Here is a 21,221-nt window from a genome sequence, read left to right on the forward strand (position 1 = left end):
TACGTATGTATGCATATATAAATATGTATATATATAAATATGTATGTGTGAATGTATGTATATAAATATATATTTGTATCTATATATAGATATATGTGTGTGTGTTTGTGTGTTTGCACACACACATCTTTTACTATTTTAGATTCAGATATTTATAACGAATTTTAATCGTAAAACACCTTTTATATTTTTATATAATAAAACTTATTTCCATACAAGCATCAATAGGATTCACATCAAACGGATTAATATGAAATTTATGAGCATACTTTTCTAGTATATGACACATGAATATGTTATGGTTTAATATATCATTTACGAACAACGCTCACCCTTTGTGAAAATACTTAAAAACGACTGTCATTTACATCTAGGAATAAAATTGTAATAGAATTAATTTTTACGTAATTTCAAGGGAGAGTGATCCATTTTCTGAGAATTTAGGAAACTATAGTACTTATTACTATGGTTTGTTGTCATTCCTTCTTGTTCTGTGTTTTCAAAACTCATACAATAAGAATAAATCATTACTTGAAAGACAGTAAAGAGTTGGTGACTGGAAGGGCATCCGCCTGTGAAACAACGTCTCGGTAATATACTCTCTCTCACACACACACACACACACACACACACACACACACACACACACACACACACACACACACACACATATATATATATACATTGTGTATATATGTATATATATATATATATGTATATATATATATATATGTATATATATATATATATATATATATATATATATATATATATATATATATATATATATATATATATATATATATATATATATATATATATATATATATATATATATATATATATATATACACATAAACATACATATACTCACTGAGTAACTTATTCTCTGTGTTTAACAACGATCAGAAATTTTGATTCAGGTTAATATACTCATGACCCCCAAAGTATATGCTCTTTATCAAAAATTCCAATATATAAAATGTACTTCTTTAAAATACTCACATCAGAATATATATTCACACCGTAATCAATGTGAATTTATGTTTTCTTTTTATGTAACAATATGATTTTGTTGTATATGGACAATCACAGTTATTGGTTTTATTGATAGTGTTCTAAGCAATCTGAGAAATTTTCAGTTTAAGTTTTTAACTCACATCGCCCAGGAAAAGCTGAGACTAAATAACATCTTCGTTCCCAAGGCAGCAGAGAAATTAATCCCATTGGAATCAAGAATGCTCTGAGGAGAGGGACTATCGGAAGTTTTAGAGAGGAAAATAACGAAATATCAGGAAAAATGGGTGGTGAGCAAGATGTTAAACAGTGGAGGTTAGTGACGGAAGTTTGCAGGTTGTATTCTTAGTAAGGCCCATAAAACGCTTCGCATTTCAGAAGCTTTCCACAGAAGAACCATAAAAATACAACGTAGCTGCTGCTAAGAATGCATCTAACTACCAGTAGTTCCAAAAAGATGACGTGTGGGGTCAGTAGAATACCGTTTGGACCTAGGCCGAGGCTTGATGAATTCATGTCAAGTTTTCTGAATGTGTACGTTGGAAAGTTCGAAACATTGAATGGTTTTGAGATACCGCCTGGACGATGTGTCCAACTATTGCATCCGCAAATGTCCGTTGAACAGATAACATTGGATCACCGAATTTATAGAACGATTGAGAAAATGCCTTATGATATTTAATTACATAGATCTAAACAAACTTTGAGTGAAATTAATCTATTCTTCATTAGATGCTTTGGATGAAATTCAATCGCCAATGAGATTATTATTCTACTTGTGACTACTTTATCTATTATAAAGCTGCTCCAGTTTGTGTTCGTATATCTATACGAGAATATGTACTAATAACAACAGACGCACAAAACAGCTTAACACAAGAGTATATCCACTCCCAACACCAGCATTACGATTACCACCATTTCAACCACGACTGCTAACCACGACCATCACCATAAAGTGTTTCCATAGCTATCACGTTTTTTGGTTTAATATACATATTCATCTCAATTACTATATTATTCATACCTCAGCTTCTTTCATTTTAATAAGCGGCTATTTTAAAATTCATTAGACTCGTGGACGCACTATTTTGATACCAATACACTTTTGATAACAATAGCCAAGAATATAAAATACAAGCTTCACAGGTGTGTGTGTATGTCTGTTTATATACATTTATGTATATTATGCGTACACAGGTACACACCTCTGTCAGTGTGTGTGTGAGGGTTATGTCTAATATCAATATGCTACATACGTCATTTCTTTGTTGTTTCCATTCTGTATTCTCCTGTTTTTACTTGAAAGAAATTTGACGTAAAGCTCAGCGTTCCAATTTGACATGTATACATCCAGTGAGTGTAATTCAGTATTCACTGGGAGATATCTATTCAAACATCTACACTGTAATATATCGTTTGACAAAAACCTATCTTGACAAGAGTGCTTTTTCCAAATGGCTGTCTTGTTAAAACGGTTCACGGGCTAAAAAAAAAACTCGTGTTTGTGCATTAAGTATGTATGTATGTGTGCATGTGTGTGTATGTGTATATTTATATATATGTGTGTGTGTATATATACAAACATATATACATGCATATATATATATATATATATATATATATATATATATATATATATATATGTATGTGTATGTAAAAACACACATACATATCAATATGTATATATATATATATATATATATATATATATATATATATATATATATATATATATATATATGTAAATAAGTATGCATGTAAGTGTGTGAATGTGTGTGTATGTGAGAGTGTGATGTAGAAGAGCTTCAAACTTCTAACAGACGTTTTACCACATCCATTATTATTATTAGTATATTATATGTATATAATGTATATTATATATGCTCGCCTGCGTCTACATACATCGCTACTTGTGCCGCCTTTTAAACACATTAAATACATACGTACATATATACATACATATTATACATATGTATATATATATATATATATATATATATATATATATATATATATATATATATATATATATATATATATATATATATATATATATATATATATACATATATATATATATATATATATATATATATATATGTATATATATATATATATATATACACGTATATATATATAACATATATACATATATGTATATATATAAAAGTATATATGTATATGTATATATATATATATGTATATGTTTATATATATATATGTTTATATATATATATATATGTTTATATATATATATATATATATATATATATATATATATATATATATATATATATATATATGTATGTATATACCGCCCCACAGAACTCTATGTATGTGCATGCATTTGTGCATGCTTGTTTGTTTGCATGTGTGTGTGCATAATGTGTATAGATTGCACTAGTTCAAAGCAAAACCGTTAAACCTTAATAGAAGAACCAGTAACTTGACTTATGCATGCTACATCCAATATTGTTGCCTTTTGTTGATGTTACATATTTAGATGAAGTATTGGTGCCGATAATATATTCTGTATATGTATATATATATATATATATATATATATATATATATATATATATATATATATATATATATATATATATATATATATATATATATAAGCATGCATAAATACACACACACACGTATACATATTTATGTGCGTGTTAGTGTACATGTAAGTATATTTCCACTGTTGTTTGCTGACTGTCCTACGATACATGTGTATCGTAGTAGTAGTAGTAGTAGTAGTAGTAGTAGTAGTAGTAGTAGTAGTAGTAGTAGTAGTAGTAGTAGTTCAGCTTCAAGTCCGTTCTGGTCAAACTTTTCTCTTATCAAAGACAAGCCACCCGCTACCATCCTGCATTTTATTCAGACTGTTGTTCCTCCAGCTTAGGAATATAGAGTATAGTTTGTGAGCAATTTAGTTACTATTTCTAGCTGTTTGAGCGACCATTCAGTGACCCTGTTGTATATTCTGCCTTCATGTCTAAGCTTAGTGTAACATAGTAAAATATATATCCGGTTATATTTCTATTTACAACAGTTAGCTTAATGCACCAATCTACATATCGCATTGTTGCGTATTGAATGCAGGCACAATAACATGTTGAACTTTTAGCAAACTAATTCTGTGATGAAAGGTTCAAATCTTTGTATCATTTATGATGCACTTTGTGTGCGTGATTTTTAGTTGTGGCCACGATTAGCTCATAATTGACTCCAACTTGCGAATAGTCCTCGCTGTTAACCCAACAACTTACGAAGGTAGCAATGAATATATTTTTTTACCATTGTGACGTCTTGTGTCCAGTCATTAATCCTCTGTACTCTATTAAAATATAGTCCAATGAGAAGCACTTTTATACATTGCGGCGACAGATGTTGTTCGGCTTAATGAACGCTTTACATTTTAACAAATATTAAAAAAGTTAAAGAATTATATGGTTGATTTACGTGTTATCCTACATTTATAAGAAGTATATGTTGATATAATCACCCAGGTATATTTATCACAAAATATTCTCAAAGATTTGTGAACAACATTGTATAAAAAAAAAACAAGGTGCTGTAAAAACATTTTTAATCGGTTCTTGACATATTGATTTTAACAATGTCACAGTCATGCATTTTAGTGGAATTGTACAGCTGTTCAAATCGCCCCCAGTATTTCATGTTAAGGACCACAAAAAAATGAAACGCAAAATGCATCTCAGACAGCTTTGAGCTCAGAACGTAACTTCTGCGAGGCAACCTAAGGATTCCGCCAGTAAAGAGATTTTGAAATCTTTAAACGTAACCCTCGTGTCCAAGAGTTGAAGTAACTGTAAAAACAATTTATTTTCTGTTTTTGAAACTATCAATAGAATTGAACTAGAAACGTTATTGATAGATATGATTAAAACATGACATTCTTAAAAAAACATAATACCGTCGTCTCATTACTTCTATCTGCACTACAGTTTCGCTGTCTAGCTCCCTACAGTTATCCTCTCAAGAACCTTCTCATCGACTTCAAAGCTCACGAGTCCTGCAAGCATTTAGTCAGGACTTTTATCACCTTATATACTCCGATCAATCAATATTTAGACATGATACCTTTCCTGACACTGACCGTTGTATACTGCATAGATATTTCTGTCTCATATCACCCAATCGTCACATGGACGAAGGTATATGTATGTATGTATGTATGTATGTATGTATGTATGTATGTATGTATGTATGTATGTATGTATGCATGCATGTATTTGGTATTAAAAAGTTCACGGGCTAGTTATGTTTAATAAAAATAACTTATTTCGCTTAGTTTCAACATCATTTCCCTCGAAATAGTCACCTTGCACAGCAATACACCAGTCCCAGCGCGCCTGCCGCTTTTGGAATTCGGCCTAAAAGTTGTTTTGCGTGAGCGAGTCGAAAACCTTCTGCAATTCGCTCTGGATCTCGACAACAGTGTTAAAACGGTTACTTTCGAGCTGATTTTCATGTTGAGAAAGAGATAGAATCCCGCAAGTGCTAACTCTGGCAAATAGCTTGGGTGCTGAAGTGATACCATCTCTTTTTCTGTCGTGAAACTCAGAAATGAGGAGATCTCGGTGACAAGGTGCATTACCATCGTGAAGAATCCATTTCTTCGCTCACCGCAGATGCGGTCGCTTTCGCCGAATGTCCTCTCTCAAACGCATCAAAACGTCACAGTAGAACTGTCGATTGGCGGTTTGGTCCTTTGGGAAGAATTCTCGATGCATAATACCACAGATATCGAAAAATACTGATGAGCTTGCTCTTGATTGAGCTGCTACACTGTCGTGCAATTTAAAGCACCCGTACCACTCGAAATATTGTGTTGGTCCCATCGCCTCCCACGCCGTAAGTTTGCCGAAGTATGCTCAATATCTCAGTAGCAGACCTCCCAAGTTTAACGCAAAATTTCACGTTGGCTCTTTCCTCCAACTACTTGTCCATGACAAAAAAAAAAAACGCAAACTATAACATGCACATGATCACAAAATCACAAATTTCACAACTTGCGAAGTAAACACAGCAATGTCACTCAGCACACTGCCTCATGAAGGTCACCGCTAGCTCTCACTGCGCATGCATCCGTGAGTTGCCATCTATTGACACGCTACAGAATTAGTCCGGAAACCTATTGATACTACGTCGTATGTGCGTGTGTACGGATGTGTTTATATGTATGTGTGAATGCTTTTGTTTGTTTTTCTTCAATTTACATTTCAGCCACATGTGATATCGATGAGGCTAAACACGGAACTGTCCTTCAGCAACCACTAATGAGTTAATAGTTACTAAAATATGTAGGATACACCGCGAGATAAATATTACATATTTTCTTTATGACTTAAATTTGAAGTCCATTGTTTCTGTCTAAATTGCATTAGAGTTTAGACATATTAGATCTATAAATACTATATATATATATATATACGTGTCTTCAGGTTCTGTGTATGTATGAGTATATGCATATATATATATATGACGGTGTATATATTTATACACACACACATACACACACACGCACATATATATATATATATATATATATATATATATATATATATATATATATATATATATATATATATATATATATATACGTATATATATATATATATATATATATATATATATAATTATATATATATATAGATACATGTATGTATATATACGTATATAAGTATGTATGTACACATACATTCAGAAACACTCATACACACACATACACACACCCATACTCACTTAAACACACTCACTCACACATATATGAATATATATATGCATGTATATGTATATAAAGTAATACGTACAAATATAGATAGATAGAATGACGAAGAGAAAGACGTACATACAGACGGGTGGCTGTAATATTAAACTTGGCAGTCTCTCGGGCCGGAGATTTATGCCAACCAGATTTAAATTCTATGGACGTTCATACAACTTCACAGGTTAATGCAAGATCTACAGCACTGTTAACAGACCGGGTCATGTTTGATTGGCAGGATAAGAAGCCCTGTATTGCGCATGCTGATTTCTATGTTCACATTTATCGGTGAGTCTTTCTCTACATCTGTTGAAGTGTTGGTCTTCATCATATATCATTCGTCTCTATTTGCATTAGCTATTTAGAAAATGTCCCGCGTTTTATATATTAATGTTATGTATTTTCAATCGTTTTCCTTAAAGTAGATTCCGATATGCACATTCGTTCATTGTACTGGGTGTAAAGGAGTTTGCGCAATCGATAACCTGGCAATCTCACGATGTATTCAACCCATCTAGAATATATAGAATAACTATGGCTTTAAATTTGGAGATATTGGTCGGTTGAATCACGCTGACATTCCTTTGTTTATTCTGACTGCAAGACATGTAATACGGAAGAAAAAAAAGATACTTTTGGACCTGAATAAATATGTGGACAATGCAGACACTTCATCAAGTATATATTCTTTTAATTAATTGAAAATATACATGGCCAATTTTTACAAGTTATAAATGATTTTTATTCTACTAATTTCACTTTAACCTTTCTCCATTTCTCCAGTTCATTATATTACCACTCTTTAATATTTTATCTAAGAATTGTGAGTAACTCTGCATAAGTAAAATATGAATAAGCTAGTTTAAACAAACCATAAAAATAGACTCTTATATACATTATTTCTTTTCTCAATATTAAACAATTACCACAGTATTGGCTATACAATCCTGAGATAAAAGACAAAAGTAGAACAATCGTTCAAAAACAAAGAGGAAAATTCTAACAAAAACAGTAAAGGCGTATTAAAGTGTGTTCTTAACCTCTCTGCAATGATATAATTAATAGTGGCAGAGTTTGCCTAAGATTTTCTCCGTTTTTATTATTGGGTTATAGCTAATGGTTTTGCTCATGCTTTTAAGATATCCAGTATCATTTGTGGACATTGTTACAATAAAATAATTATGGCCAGTATATTTATGGTCTGAGATGTAAGCTTTGGGCAAGCTTATTGCATGACCTGCCATCGGAACCAAGTCAGAGGCAATTCTCTTTATTCAACCATGATGTACACTGGCATCCACACACACACACACACACACACAACTACAAACATACACACACAGTGAAAGGCACACATGTGCATATACATACATGCACCTAAAAATACATATACACAAAGAGTATTTTGCTGATCGCAATCATGGGACAACAATCATACCGGGGCACTACGTATTCAAAGGATTATGCACTGTTATAGCGGCAACAATACTAAGTCTTGCGCTCATTTTATCGATCAGTATATATTAAGAGGAAAAAGAAATATTTGAAGAAATTAATACCGTTAGATATCAAAATCTACTTGCATTGGTAACTACGGAGAGCGAAGCATAGCAGCATGGCAGGCCTTACCACACTCCCATTGCAAGCACTTTTACTCTCAAGGTCCAGCGGGTTCGATATAGAGAAGAATGTAAAGGCTAAATGAATGTACGCTTATTCCACATAATCATGACTGTACAACAAACAGGCAAGATGTTCCTTACAGAATGATGCACGTTAACCACCGTGTCTTTTGAGAGACAGGAGCCATAACATTGGAAACATGACAAATTCATACAAGTAAACAATCTTCATTAAACAAAGATCCTTTGATACTATCCTGTAACAATTACATAGATACATATATATATATATATATATATATATATATATATATATATATATACATAAATAATATACATACACACACACATACATAGATAAATACATACATACATATATATATATATATATATATATATATATATATATATATATATATATATATATATATATATATATATATATATATATATATGTGTGTGTGTGTGTGTGTACATATATATGTATATAGATATGCATACATGGGTACAGGATGTCAAGTGGAGACATACAAGGAAACCGAACGAAAACAAACATGGAAAGTCGGTCGACCAGACGAGATAAAGTAGTGAACGCTGGAGAAATATTGTCTTTGACAAGAAAAAAGATAGAAGTGTAGATAGGAATAGAAGAGGAGATACAAAAAGATATAAGAGATAGATAGGAATATGTGCAGTCTGTACGACAGCACTGAAGGAAAAGAGGATCGCGTGAGGAAATGAAAGATGGATGACGGTCACGTGTGAGTAACGAGAGAGAGTAAAGGAGGAAGAGGGAGAGAGAGACAGACAGAGAGAAAACGGTGGAGGGGAGAAAAAAGAATAGGAGAAAGGATGAGAGAAAAAACGAAAGGGTGAGAGAGAGACAGAGAGAGAGAACAGAGAAGAGTAGAGTCGCATCAAAAATATTAAGATAAACTTACTTAGAAATGGATGCGTGGCGTTCAATCAAATAATATAGATATTATATATATATATATATATATATATATATATATATATATATATATATAGAGAGAGAGAGAGAGAGAGAGAGAGATAGAGATTCATATATACATACATATATGTTCATACCTACACATATATATGTACATAGATCTTAAGAGGGTTAGGGTTAGCCATTGGATCTGGCACTTCGGTAGTAGAGTGACCAATGATTATTGAGGGTAGGAAGATGTTTAAAATTTTAGAAATCGATATTATTAATGTGTCTCCTTCAACTTAGAAGGTGTTAATGGCGAGAGCAATAGTATGCCCAAAGGTTTTACTCTTCTTTAGAATTAAACACACACGAGCGTCAGTGCATATCCTCCAAGAAAGTGAGGGATTAGATAAATTTAGTGACTATAGAAGCACGTCATAATGCGTGACCGTTGAGTATCAGGGAGGAGACATATGGCTAGTAGACTTATTGGTTAGAACCAGTCGGAAGAATTTTCGCCCACGGTGTACATGTGTGCGTTGGAGAGGGAGCTAAGGGGGTTGAAAGATGGTAGATTTGGAAGATACTGAGTTATGAGGATATGACTCAAAGCAGGCAGCAAAAGTGGGCACATTTCCCATGAAGGTGTTTCTTGCAGAGCCATCATTATTTAGAAGAGGAAATGGGAACTACGCAAAGATGATGACATTCTTGTGGGAAGTGACTAAAAGGATGAACATCTGTTTTGGGAAGCTGTAAAATTAATGGCCATTTCGTACACGAAGGCATCCTTTGAACACTGGCTGCTGGCTCTCAAAAGAGTAGTGCTGCAAGATTAATACCATCGAGTTTTGGTGGTGGTGGTGGTGGTGGTGGTGGTGGTGGCGGCGGCGGTGACGGTGGCGGCGGTTGTGACGGCGGCGGCGGAGGTGGAGGCGGAGGCAACGGTGGTGGTGGTGGTGGTAGCGGTGGAAGCGGTGGAAGTGGTGGTGGCAGAAGTACTAGCCAAGACAGCAGAAGCAGAAAAGATGGAGCGGCAGGTTGCTTGGTGCGGGTAGAGGTCAGTATGCTGTAAAATTTATTGTTGTTGTTATTACAAGTGTATTTTTGTAACTGTTACTGCTTTGCGTTTGACAATGTTGTTGCCGAAGCAGTCAAATTGATGATTGATTGATTCCCATGTTATTGTTATTGCGTTACTGAAGCAATTGCTGTTGTTCATCAAGTGTCATTGTTGTTACTACATTTGTTGAGGTTGTTGTATACGACGCCGCTAATGTTGCTACTGAAGGGTCTGTAGTTGTTAATGATTAAAGTTCATGACGAAGTCATGTTGCAATAGTCGTTGTAGCTGCTGTCATAATGTATCGAGAATTTGGAACAGAGAATGAAAGAAAGTTTATTGTTATTGTCATTTTTGACACCAGTACTGTTGGTGCTATGACTTTGTTGTTGCTGTTGTAACTGTTGATATTTATCAAAAATTAGCATTGCTTTAGTTTTTGCTGTTGTAGTCGTTGAGAAGTATTAAACAGAATCTTTTATCTATAATATTTGGTTTTAATAGGAATTCCAGTTATTATAGTGGGGGATAATCACTTTTTCATATGAGACGTGGTTGGAAATTCGAATTTGAAATTAAGGAATTACGTGGAAAATGATGCATAACATTCACACATGTATTTATTATTTTTCTTATTTATTACGAAGTTCTAACAGGCTTTGGTTGCTCCTATTCATGAATGGCACGATTTCATTCTTTTTAAATATCGTCAGCATGATATAAGATGTGATTTACTAATTGGAGATTATTTGTACGAAGTGAAACATTTCAGTAAATATTAAAAGAGTTAGAATCTGGTCGAAATTCATGGAATGTGTTTTTTTCCTTCATAGAACATTTGTAGATTAGAAATCGAGTGAAAAAGAGAACGTTGTTAGGTTTTTGCAGACAGAATAATAGCGTTTCCAAGGGACTTTTATCTTAAGATAATGTCTTATAGTGATCAATAATTTCAATTTCAGCAAGAATTCCACAAGCAGTTTTCCGATATATTCTTTGTTAAACAATAAACATCGACTCGATCAATTTATAAGAACGTCATTTTATTTGCCTTAAGTAGAATCATTTTTACATAAAGTAAAATATTTATATATTGCTTTGCCTCTCTTTTATTGAGACTGTTCATTATCGGTATATTTCTTATGAAACCTGGTTACAAAATATGAAAATAGAGACGCTGAAATTGTGAATTACATACCGTTTTTTATAATACCAGGTGAACAGCTGGTCAATGAAACCCAGTACAATACAATCCAAATGACATTTTTCCCGTTGAGCTCTGGGACAAAATAGTCAAGTAACTTAATATACTGTGAAGGAATGTATAAAGTTCCGTCTTCACACAAGGCCCTAAAGTAAGACTTTTTTTAGTGGCGGGCTAATGAAGCAGTGCTGAGTGTGTCTAATAAGCGTTACTGACTTCCACAGAAGGAAGACTGAATGACATAGCATTATATTATTCGTTGGCTTTTTGTGCGTTGTATGTAGAATCTGTTGTTAAACACTTTTGGTCCAAAAGAAGTTACAGAAGTAAGAATACAAAATAAGTAATTGTATCTCGAGATGTATATATAAATGAATAAGCTTATATATATATATATATATATATATATATATATATATATATATATATATATATATATATATATATATATATACACGCATACATACAGGCATACATCCATACAAACTTATATATATATATATACTAGCAGAAATACCCGGCGTTGCCCGGGTTAAAGAGAATAATGAAATCTAAAAACGCCGTCTAGACTACGCATCATCTTTACATATAGAGATGTATATACACACACGCACCCAAACACACGTATATATATGTATATCAATATAAATATATGAAAGTCAATGAAGTTTCGTAAAAGAAGGTGATCATGTACATACTGTCTTGCTGTTGTGATTATAATACCTCATTGTAAACTATGTTCCTTGTTTTCCCTTGTGGAGCATATACAAATAGTTTTTTTGTTGCTGCCCACTCTTGAGCAGCCAACATACAGTTGTCCATGTGAGAAGCAGGGCTCTTCCAAGAGAAGACCAGCTACAGACAGTGTTTGACCCTGAGATCTGTTTATGGACATGGCAAAAGTCACACGAAGGGGGAATTGTAGTCTTCTGAATGTAAAAGGAATGTCTGCTCCTGATGGAGTAAGAGGAATTCTTGGAATAAAGACGTCATCCCCTTTTGCACATCCAGAAAGAATGGTAGCCTCGATAACGTGTGACATCATTTTCTAAATAATGCTCATCTGTTATGTTCGGGTTTAAATTTGATCAACATCAAAAATATATGAATGTTCATGGGAGTTATGGCCGTTATGCAAAGAATATAATTTCCAAATTTCATAAAGATCCATTCAGTACTTTTGACGTAGTTTTGGATAAGAAAACAAATGACTAATGTGTGTGTTTGTGTGCATGTGTATGTGTGTGTGATGGGTGTATATATGTATAGATATCTGTATGCATGTATATATGTATATATGTGTACATATTACATGTACATCTATATATATATATATATATATATATATATATATATATATACACATCTACACATATGTATACATATACATGTATGTATAGATCTATATATATATACATATACGTGTACATCTATATGTATACATATACATCTCTCTCTCTCTTTCTCTCTCTCTCTTTCTCTCTTTCTCTTTCTCTCTCTCTCTTTCTCTCTCTCTCTTTCTCTCTCTCTCTCTCTGAAAGTATCTGTCATCACAGTATCGAAATGGTGTACATATACATGTATATGTATACATATACATCTCTCTCTCTCTCTCTTTCTGTCTCTCTCTTTCTCTCTTTCTCTCTCTGTGAAAGTATCTGTCACTACAGTATCGAAATGTGATTGTTTCAGTTAGTGGAATAGTTTCATTTTTAAAGTGAAAGTATTTGACATGAGTGTTTTTGTTTCACTTTTGACACGTAATACTTAAATAGTGGAGGAGATATTATGTTGCCGTGTGCTCGAACTCTGCAAGAAGTTAATAATTCTTTTTGACTAAAACACAACTGGAACCCTAAGTAAGGCATGTGTAAAATTTGAATGAAATTGGTTGCGTAGTTCTCGAGTTTTAGGGATTCACACAGACAGACAGACAGACACACATTCTCATTTTTATATATATAGATTATATGTATTTATTTTCTCCAAGTAAAAAATAACTCGGATAAAATAAATTGGTTAATAGGTACCGGGGTAGCAAAGATCACAAAATAACCGTGGTGTAACTCCTGTTTATAAGGTAGAAACTCCTTGATATTTTGGGTATTTGAGTATATATAAATTTAAAGAATGGAGTAAACGCATATTATAACTGCATACTTTTATTCCGACATATGTTTCCAAGAATTACAATTTATGCGATCCATAGGAATCGGCGATGTTAAAAATGTAAAGTTCTCCCCAGGGAAAAGTATGAGAACCAGCTTAAACGTAAGACATTATAATCGGATATCCGATTATAATGTCTTACGTTTAAGCTGGTTCTCATACTTTTCCCTGGGGAGAACTTTACATTTTTAACATCGCCGATTCCTATGGATCGCATAAATTGTAATTCTTGGAAACATATGTCGGAATAAAAGTATGCAGTTATAATATGCGTTTACTCCATTCTTTAAATTTATATATATGCGAAACGTATACACATGTGCACATAACCACATACATACGCTGAGACCCCTTCGGTCATGACGGACCATGGGATTGCACCTAGGAAGTTACCCTCCAAGGTAAAAGTCCGGACAAGGTTGTTTATGGAAGACCATCGTTCACCCATGCATACCGGTCTCCCCTCTCCACGCCACCAGTGTTATCCAAGGGGAAAGCAAAGGCCGATACAACTTGGCATCTGTGACGTCGCAACTCATTTCTACGGCTGAATGAACTGGAGCAGTAAAGTGTCATGCTCAAAATTCGAACTCACAACCTTACGATTCTAAGCTCGACGCTCTAACCACTGAGCCATGTGCCTTCACAAACACATACATACATGCATACATGCAAAACACACACACATACATATATATATATAATATACCCGCGTAAATGAACATATTTGTAAAGTAATTATATGGATTTTAGTTATAAGCTCTGGTTACGAACTATAGTTGGCATGAATTCGAGAGCTTAAGGGAAAGTATTCAATTCTGTTACAAATACTTACACCCAAATGTGTGGATGTATATTTGCCATGCACAATACACCTGCACATTCGCACGCGTACATATCCATACATACAAGTTTATATACATCAATGCATACACAGCAGAATATTGGTGTTAGCAGACGCGTGATTGTTGAGGAAAATAATTAATTGCTCTTGTGATAAATGCTATCTCCAACATAAATGCTAGATATTTCTTCAATCAACCTGATCGGAAGAATGGGTATCACATTGATTGTAGGAATATTTTACTTGATGTCGTAATAATATTCCTCAGAAACTTTGATTGACAATGCAGCAATTTAAGATAAACAACGTGGCTGCACAGGATAGCTTCAACAACACTGAACAAGAACCGAGGCAAAGCAGTATTGATATAAGCAAACCAGAATCTCTTTAATTAGAGAAAAAAGCGAACCTATAATGTATATAATGTACATTTTTCTTGGAGTTATATAACCCATAATGAATTTTACGATTTTAAAATAATCATTTCTATTAAAGGCACAAGGCCTGGAATTTTGCGGTGGTGGGTGAGTCGATTACCTCGACCGTAGTGTTGAACGGGTACGTATTTTAGCGACCCCGAAAGGTGAAAGACAAAGTCGACCATGGCGAATTTTGAGCTCAGAACATATGGACAAACGAAATGCAACTAAGTAGTTTGCCCGGTGTGCTAACCATTCTGCCATTGCGCCACCTTTATAGTTTTAAAAGGATCAGAATTAATTCTGTTAGCTACATGAATATGTTGTAACTATACTGGAATATGCTTCAATCATAGTTAAATTTATTTCACGAGCAAACAATCACACGGACCATTTGCTCAATCCTTGTGCAACATTGATGATTGTAATTTCATTTCCAAAACTTCTCGATGTATCACAATATTCCTGACTACTACTACTACCACCACCACCACCACTACCACCTTACCTCCCAGAAATACTGATCGTGTATACCGAACTCTCAGTTGCGATAATTATTTGGAGAAAAGTATTAAGTCATATATATTATATCACATATATATCTCAGGTTTCAATTTTTCTGCTAAGACAAAGATCATATTTAATTACTAAAAGAACCACTTTGTTGATTCTAACATTTCAATTCTCATACCCGCCCTGCAGGGTTTACTAGTTCTTTACAAATAAGACGGTGAGTCATATACCACTGAATTTCCATTTACATGCCCTTTATACAAACACAGTGGATGGAACCCTCTCTTAGAACTGTTCAGGTTTTCAGCGGCAGTTGTAGCGAACGCTTAATGCTTCTTTTCTCTCAACCACTTTTTGTATAATTTAACATCCTGCAAATCTAGATTTTCCTGACCATCAATCAGTTCGTTTCTTCTTCTATAAACGCTACATATTTGAGTAAAGTACTTCATATTGTGCCTTCCTTCAAAAATGTCTCATATTATTTTAAGCCATTTTATAGTATTTTATAATATTCTTTTCTAATCTAGGCACAAAGCACGAAAATTTCGGGGAGGGAGCCAGTAGATTAGATCGACCCCAGTACGCAACTGGTATTTAATTTATCGACCCCGAAAGGATGAAAGGCAAAGTCGACCTCGGCGGAATTTTAACTCAGAACGTAAACACAGACGAAATACCGCTAAGCATTTCACTCGGTGTGCTAACGTTTCGTATTTCTTTATTGCCCAGAAGGAGCTAAACATAGAGGGGACAAACAAGGACAAACAAATGGATTATGTCGATTACATCGTCCCCAGTGCGTAACTGGTACTTAATTTATCGGCCTCGAAAGGATGAAAGGCAAAGTCGACCTCGGCGGAATTAGAACTCAGAACTTAGCGCCAGACGAAATACCTACTTCGTTATTGCCCGCAAGGGGCTAAACATAGAGGGAACAAACAAGAACAGACGAACGGATTAAGTCGATTACATCGACCCCAGTGCGTAACTGGTAATTAACTTATCGACCCCGAAAAGACGAAAGGCAAAGTCGACCTCGGCGGAATTTGAACTCAGAACGTAACGGCAGACGAAACACCGCCAAGCATTTCGTCCGGCGTGCTAACGTTTCTGCCAGCTCACCGTCTTAGTCTTTTACAATATTATCATAGTTTTTCTTCCACACGCGTGCCCGCATATACACATACATGTATGCATACATATATGTGTATATAACGTAAGCATTTATTTACATATATAATTACATTTATAATTATAATAATAATATTTTTTACTATAAATGATGTTCACATTCTTTTTACTTTACATAAAATGTTTTTTACATTCTACTGTTGTTTTATTGCTATTTATGTACAAGCATTATAAATTTTATTGGTAAAATATTTTTCTGTGAACGAATTACGATTTATAACATTGCTACTATGGGAAATTATTGCTCTGCTTTACGAGTTGTCGCTTTACGAGCAGTCTCTGGGAGCAAATTAGCTCCTATATCGGAGCATTGCTGTATATACATATAGATATATGTATTTATAAACATTTAACGCTAAGTTATCTACATATATGTAAGGTAAGGTCTAAATAAAAATTAAAATGTCATGAAATGTGTTACATATTTATTTTTAATATATACTGGCAGATTCGTACGCAAAAAGCTAGACTATGCTGTGTACGTCACATGAAAATAAGGTGTTTGCTCTTGAGGACAATCTATTCATAAAACACTCAGTTCACTAGTGCACAGAGTTCTGAAACATGGGTATTTTGGCATGTACCTTGTGAGGCAGAAGTTCCAGAGATTTTGAGCCTAAAGAAGTTGGTGACTGATTTCTTAATCTCTGCGAAGAAATTCTGCAAACCTATATCAGCTTTTATAGAAACCAAATCATACATTATTGTCTTTCAAAGGGAAATATACATTGGATAATGTGCTTTTGTATTAACACTGCTTCAAATGAAAACAAAAGCGTAATGTCCATGGCATGGATGTTTTCGAGCAAAGATCTGTTCGCTCAAGGACGTTTTGAGCAAAGATCTGTTCTATCAAGGCCAACTTTGACCTAAAAGCACAGCAAGAACAACTCATCGGTGAAGGCAGACACAATAGGTCTGTGGATTTCACGAGTGATTGTTCATTACTTGTGCACATAAACAGTGGGGTTCCTAAAGATGTGAGAAAAAAAGCTAACAACATAATTTGTTTCTGCTCTACCTAACACTATAAAAAGGCTGACAAGTTTAGATATTTGAAATTTAGTAAAGTTGGTAGCTATAGCAGAGTTCATGTGGGAGTGAAAGCAACATGTCTGTTGTCAACATGATGTGTACCTCTAAGTATATACTGCCATTTAGGATGGTTTTCAAAGAAATAAAAATCAAAACGAAGGAAACGTTTTAGGTATTCTAAACCATTTTATTTAATTAATTCAGTTTTCCTTTAAAATATTCCAAACTTTGAAAAGTTTGGTTTCTAATCTTCAACTAATAGTATCAATAACATATATTATGTTATATCTTCTGACCTAATGCAACTCACTACTTCGATTTCAATTTTTTTTCACCATTTACTCGCCCAGAGCCAAAGTGACTGGATTTTACAGTAAAGAAATGAGAAAATTTCAGAAATTTTATCTTTTCCAGTCCTTGATGAATCATGGCGTTGAAAAGAATAAGTTCTGCAATAAACCTTTCCTGTCACATATAGAATCGGTTGTTAACGAGTCATTAGTAAACTACAGAAGAGATCAGCATCAACACACCTCTGGCAACCCTCATACCATTCTTGGAAGCATACATCTTCTCGTTCACGCCATCAGAAAAGATAATGGAGCTTTACAATTGCAGATATTGTTCGCTACTACAACACAAGATCAATAAATCATCGAAATTAATACATCTAGCCTATTATTATTACTACTGTTATTATTATTATTAACAATAGCAACAACAACAATGATAATATTTATAGTTGTTGTAGTATTAGAGAAAGATATCTGAGATAGGTATCAACTCGTCAAATAATCTCCATACAAAAGGAATAGATGTTTAAGAAATTCAGCTCAGAAGCTAGTTTATGAAGGTGAGGCTACATATATTTCCTCGGGATAATACCTTCATTTGATAACTGTCTGTCCTCTGGCACAGTCACAATGATTTACCATGACAGACTACCAGGAGAAATGTCACACAAATATTGAATGAAAATGATTAAATTTTGCTCTGCTTTATTTTCTTTACCGCCCCCCCACCAATTTTTTTTATTTTTGTTTTCTATTTTGCTTTTATATTTTTATATAGCTGGTTTGAATGGCGAGGGTGGAAGGGGAGTGTTTATGACATTTCACTGAAGAGTTGTTTCTGTGTATTTCCTTATTCTTGTTCTACACTTTACAGGTTAGAAAAAAAAAAAAAAACAGTTTTTAAGATTTGTAGTAACACAAAAAAATTTTGATATCCATTGTATATTTACATTCATTTCTACGTATTCTGTGTGCAGCTCAATATGTATGTACGCATGCACGCCCGCATACACACACATACATTATGTATGAATATGCATATATTATATATTTTATAACACTATACATGCACAAACACACACATATGCATATATATTATATATATTATATCTATTATACTTTTACACATGCACACAAATATATATATATATATATATATATATATATATATACATACATATACATATATATATATATATATATATATATATATATACATATATATATATATACATACATATATATATATATATATATATATATATATATATATATATATATATATATATATATATATATATATCTCTGTAAGTATGATTGTGTGTGTCTGTGAGCCTCTGTGTGCGTGTATTTTTGGGGGGAGGGGGTACATATTGTGCGCGTGGCCTTCAGAGGCTTTCTGTGTCTGTTGAGATTTATTCCATCGATGTTTCGCTTTAACTGCTGCAAAGCGATGACTGGTAAGAAAATTACGTATTGAATGTGAGATGAAGATGTGAATTTCCAGAGAGTCACCATTCTGGGAAGCAAAAATAGTAGTTAGCACGGATCTTGGCTAGTTAGAACCAATGTTGTTAATGCAAGGAGAAACATGTAAATTCAGGGTGTCCGCTGTGGTGGAGATTCCCATAGAATAAGCTGAGGCAAAGCAAAGAAGAAGCATCTCCGTTGGTCAGAGGTAGAAATAAGTCTGTGACTTGTAGTCAATCGAATAGCTATTCTCTGGTTGACAGCCATTACTCTAAACTCTAGAGCAATGGTTCTGAACCGCGGCCTGTATGGGCCTTGGGGGTTCGTATCAAATTTTGTTGTTAAAATTTATCTGCAATGAATTAGTTATACTGCTACATTATGCAAAATCGCTGAAAACCACTGGTTCAGAGAGTGTATGTAGCAGCAGCACTATTCCAGAGTCTAGTGGAGGCGCAATGGCCCAGTGATTAGGGCAGCGGACTCGCGGTCATAGGATCGCGGTTTCGATTCCCAGACAGGGCGCTATGAGTGTTTATTGAGCAAAAACACCTAAAGCTCTACGAGGCTCCGGCAGAGCATGGTGGCGAACCCTGCTGTACTCTTTCACCACAACTTTCTCTCACTCTTACTTCCTGTTTCTGTTGTGCCTGTAATTCAAAGGGTCAGCCTTATCACACTGAGTCACGCTGAATATCCCCAAGAACTACGTTAAGGGTACACGTATCTGTGGAGTGCTCAGCCATTTGCACGCTAATTTCACGAGCAGGCTGTTCTGTTGATCGGATCAACTGGAACCCTCGACGTCGTAAACGACGGAGTGCCAACAACAACATTCCAGACTCTATAGTTGAAGCTTCGTAGTTACGAAGAGTGATAGACTGGAAAGGTTTGATCTCAAATATAGATGTATATACATATATATACGACGGGCTTCTTTCAGTTTCCGTCAACCAAATCCACTCGCAAAGCATTGGTTGGTCCGAGGCTATAGCAGAAAGCACTTGCCTAAGGTTCCACGCAGTGGGACTAAACCTGAAACTATGCGTTTTGAAAGCAAGCATCTTACCACAGTCTCACTTGTGCCCATTTATTTTAATGTATTTTACATCTTTCACAACCAGTTGTCGCACTTAATTTACACCATAACATTTGTCTTCTGTGAAAGTGCTAACTCATCGTTTCTACCCATTTAATCCGGTTTTCATTACAGCTAACCTTATTCAACCGTATTACTGCTTCACTAATCCCTCAGAATTCTGACCGTTTTCACTCCATTATAATGCTTCCTCATTTTGCTCCTCGAACATCGCTCTTACATATGTTTTTCACTTCTTGCTCTCTTCCTCTCTACACACTTCTAGCTCTCCCTCTTATGGCTTCTTGTACTTAGTATTTAAAAACCATTTAGAGCCAGCCCTTTACGATATACTTCGTGCTCTTTAGTGAAATGCAATTTCTTCCTCTTCTCAGTCTGTTGATTTGTACCAAGGTCAGGAGCCTAAGTCTTATAACTATTATTGCTATTATTTTATTGTCATTATCATTGGTGTTGTTAATATTGGTTTCACAATTTGACACAAGGCTAGTAATTTTGAGGGAGGGGCAATTCGATTACATTGAAACCCTACTCCCAGTGTTCAACTG

This window comes from Octopus bimaculoides, chromosome 8 (genome assembly GCF_046866305.1).
Source record: "Octopus bimaculoides isolate indiv1 chromosome 8, ASM4686630v1, whole genome shotgun sequence".
Lineage (NCBI taxonomy): Eukaryota > Metazoa > Mollusca > Cephalopoda > Octopoda > Octopodidae > Octopus > Octopus bimaculoides.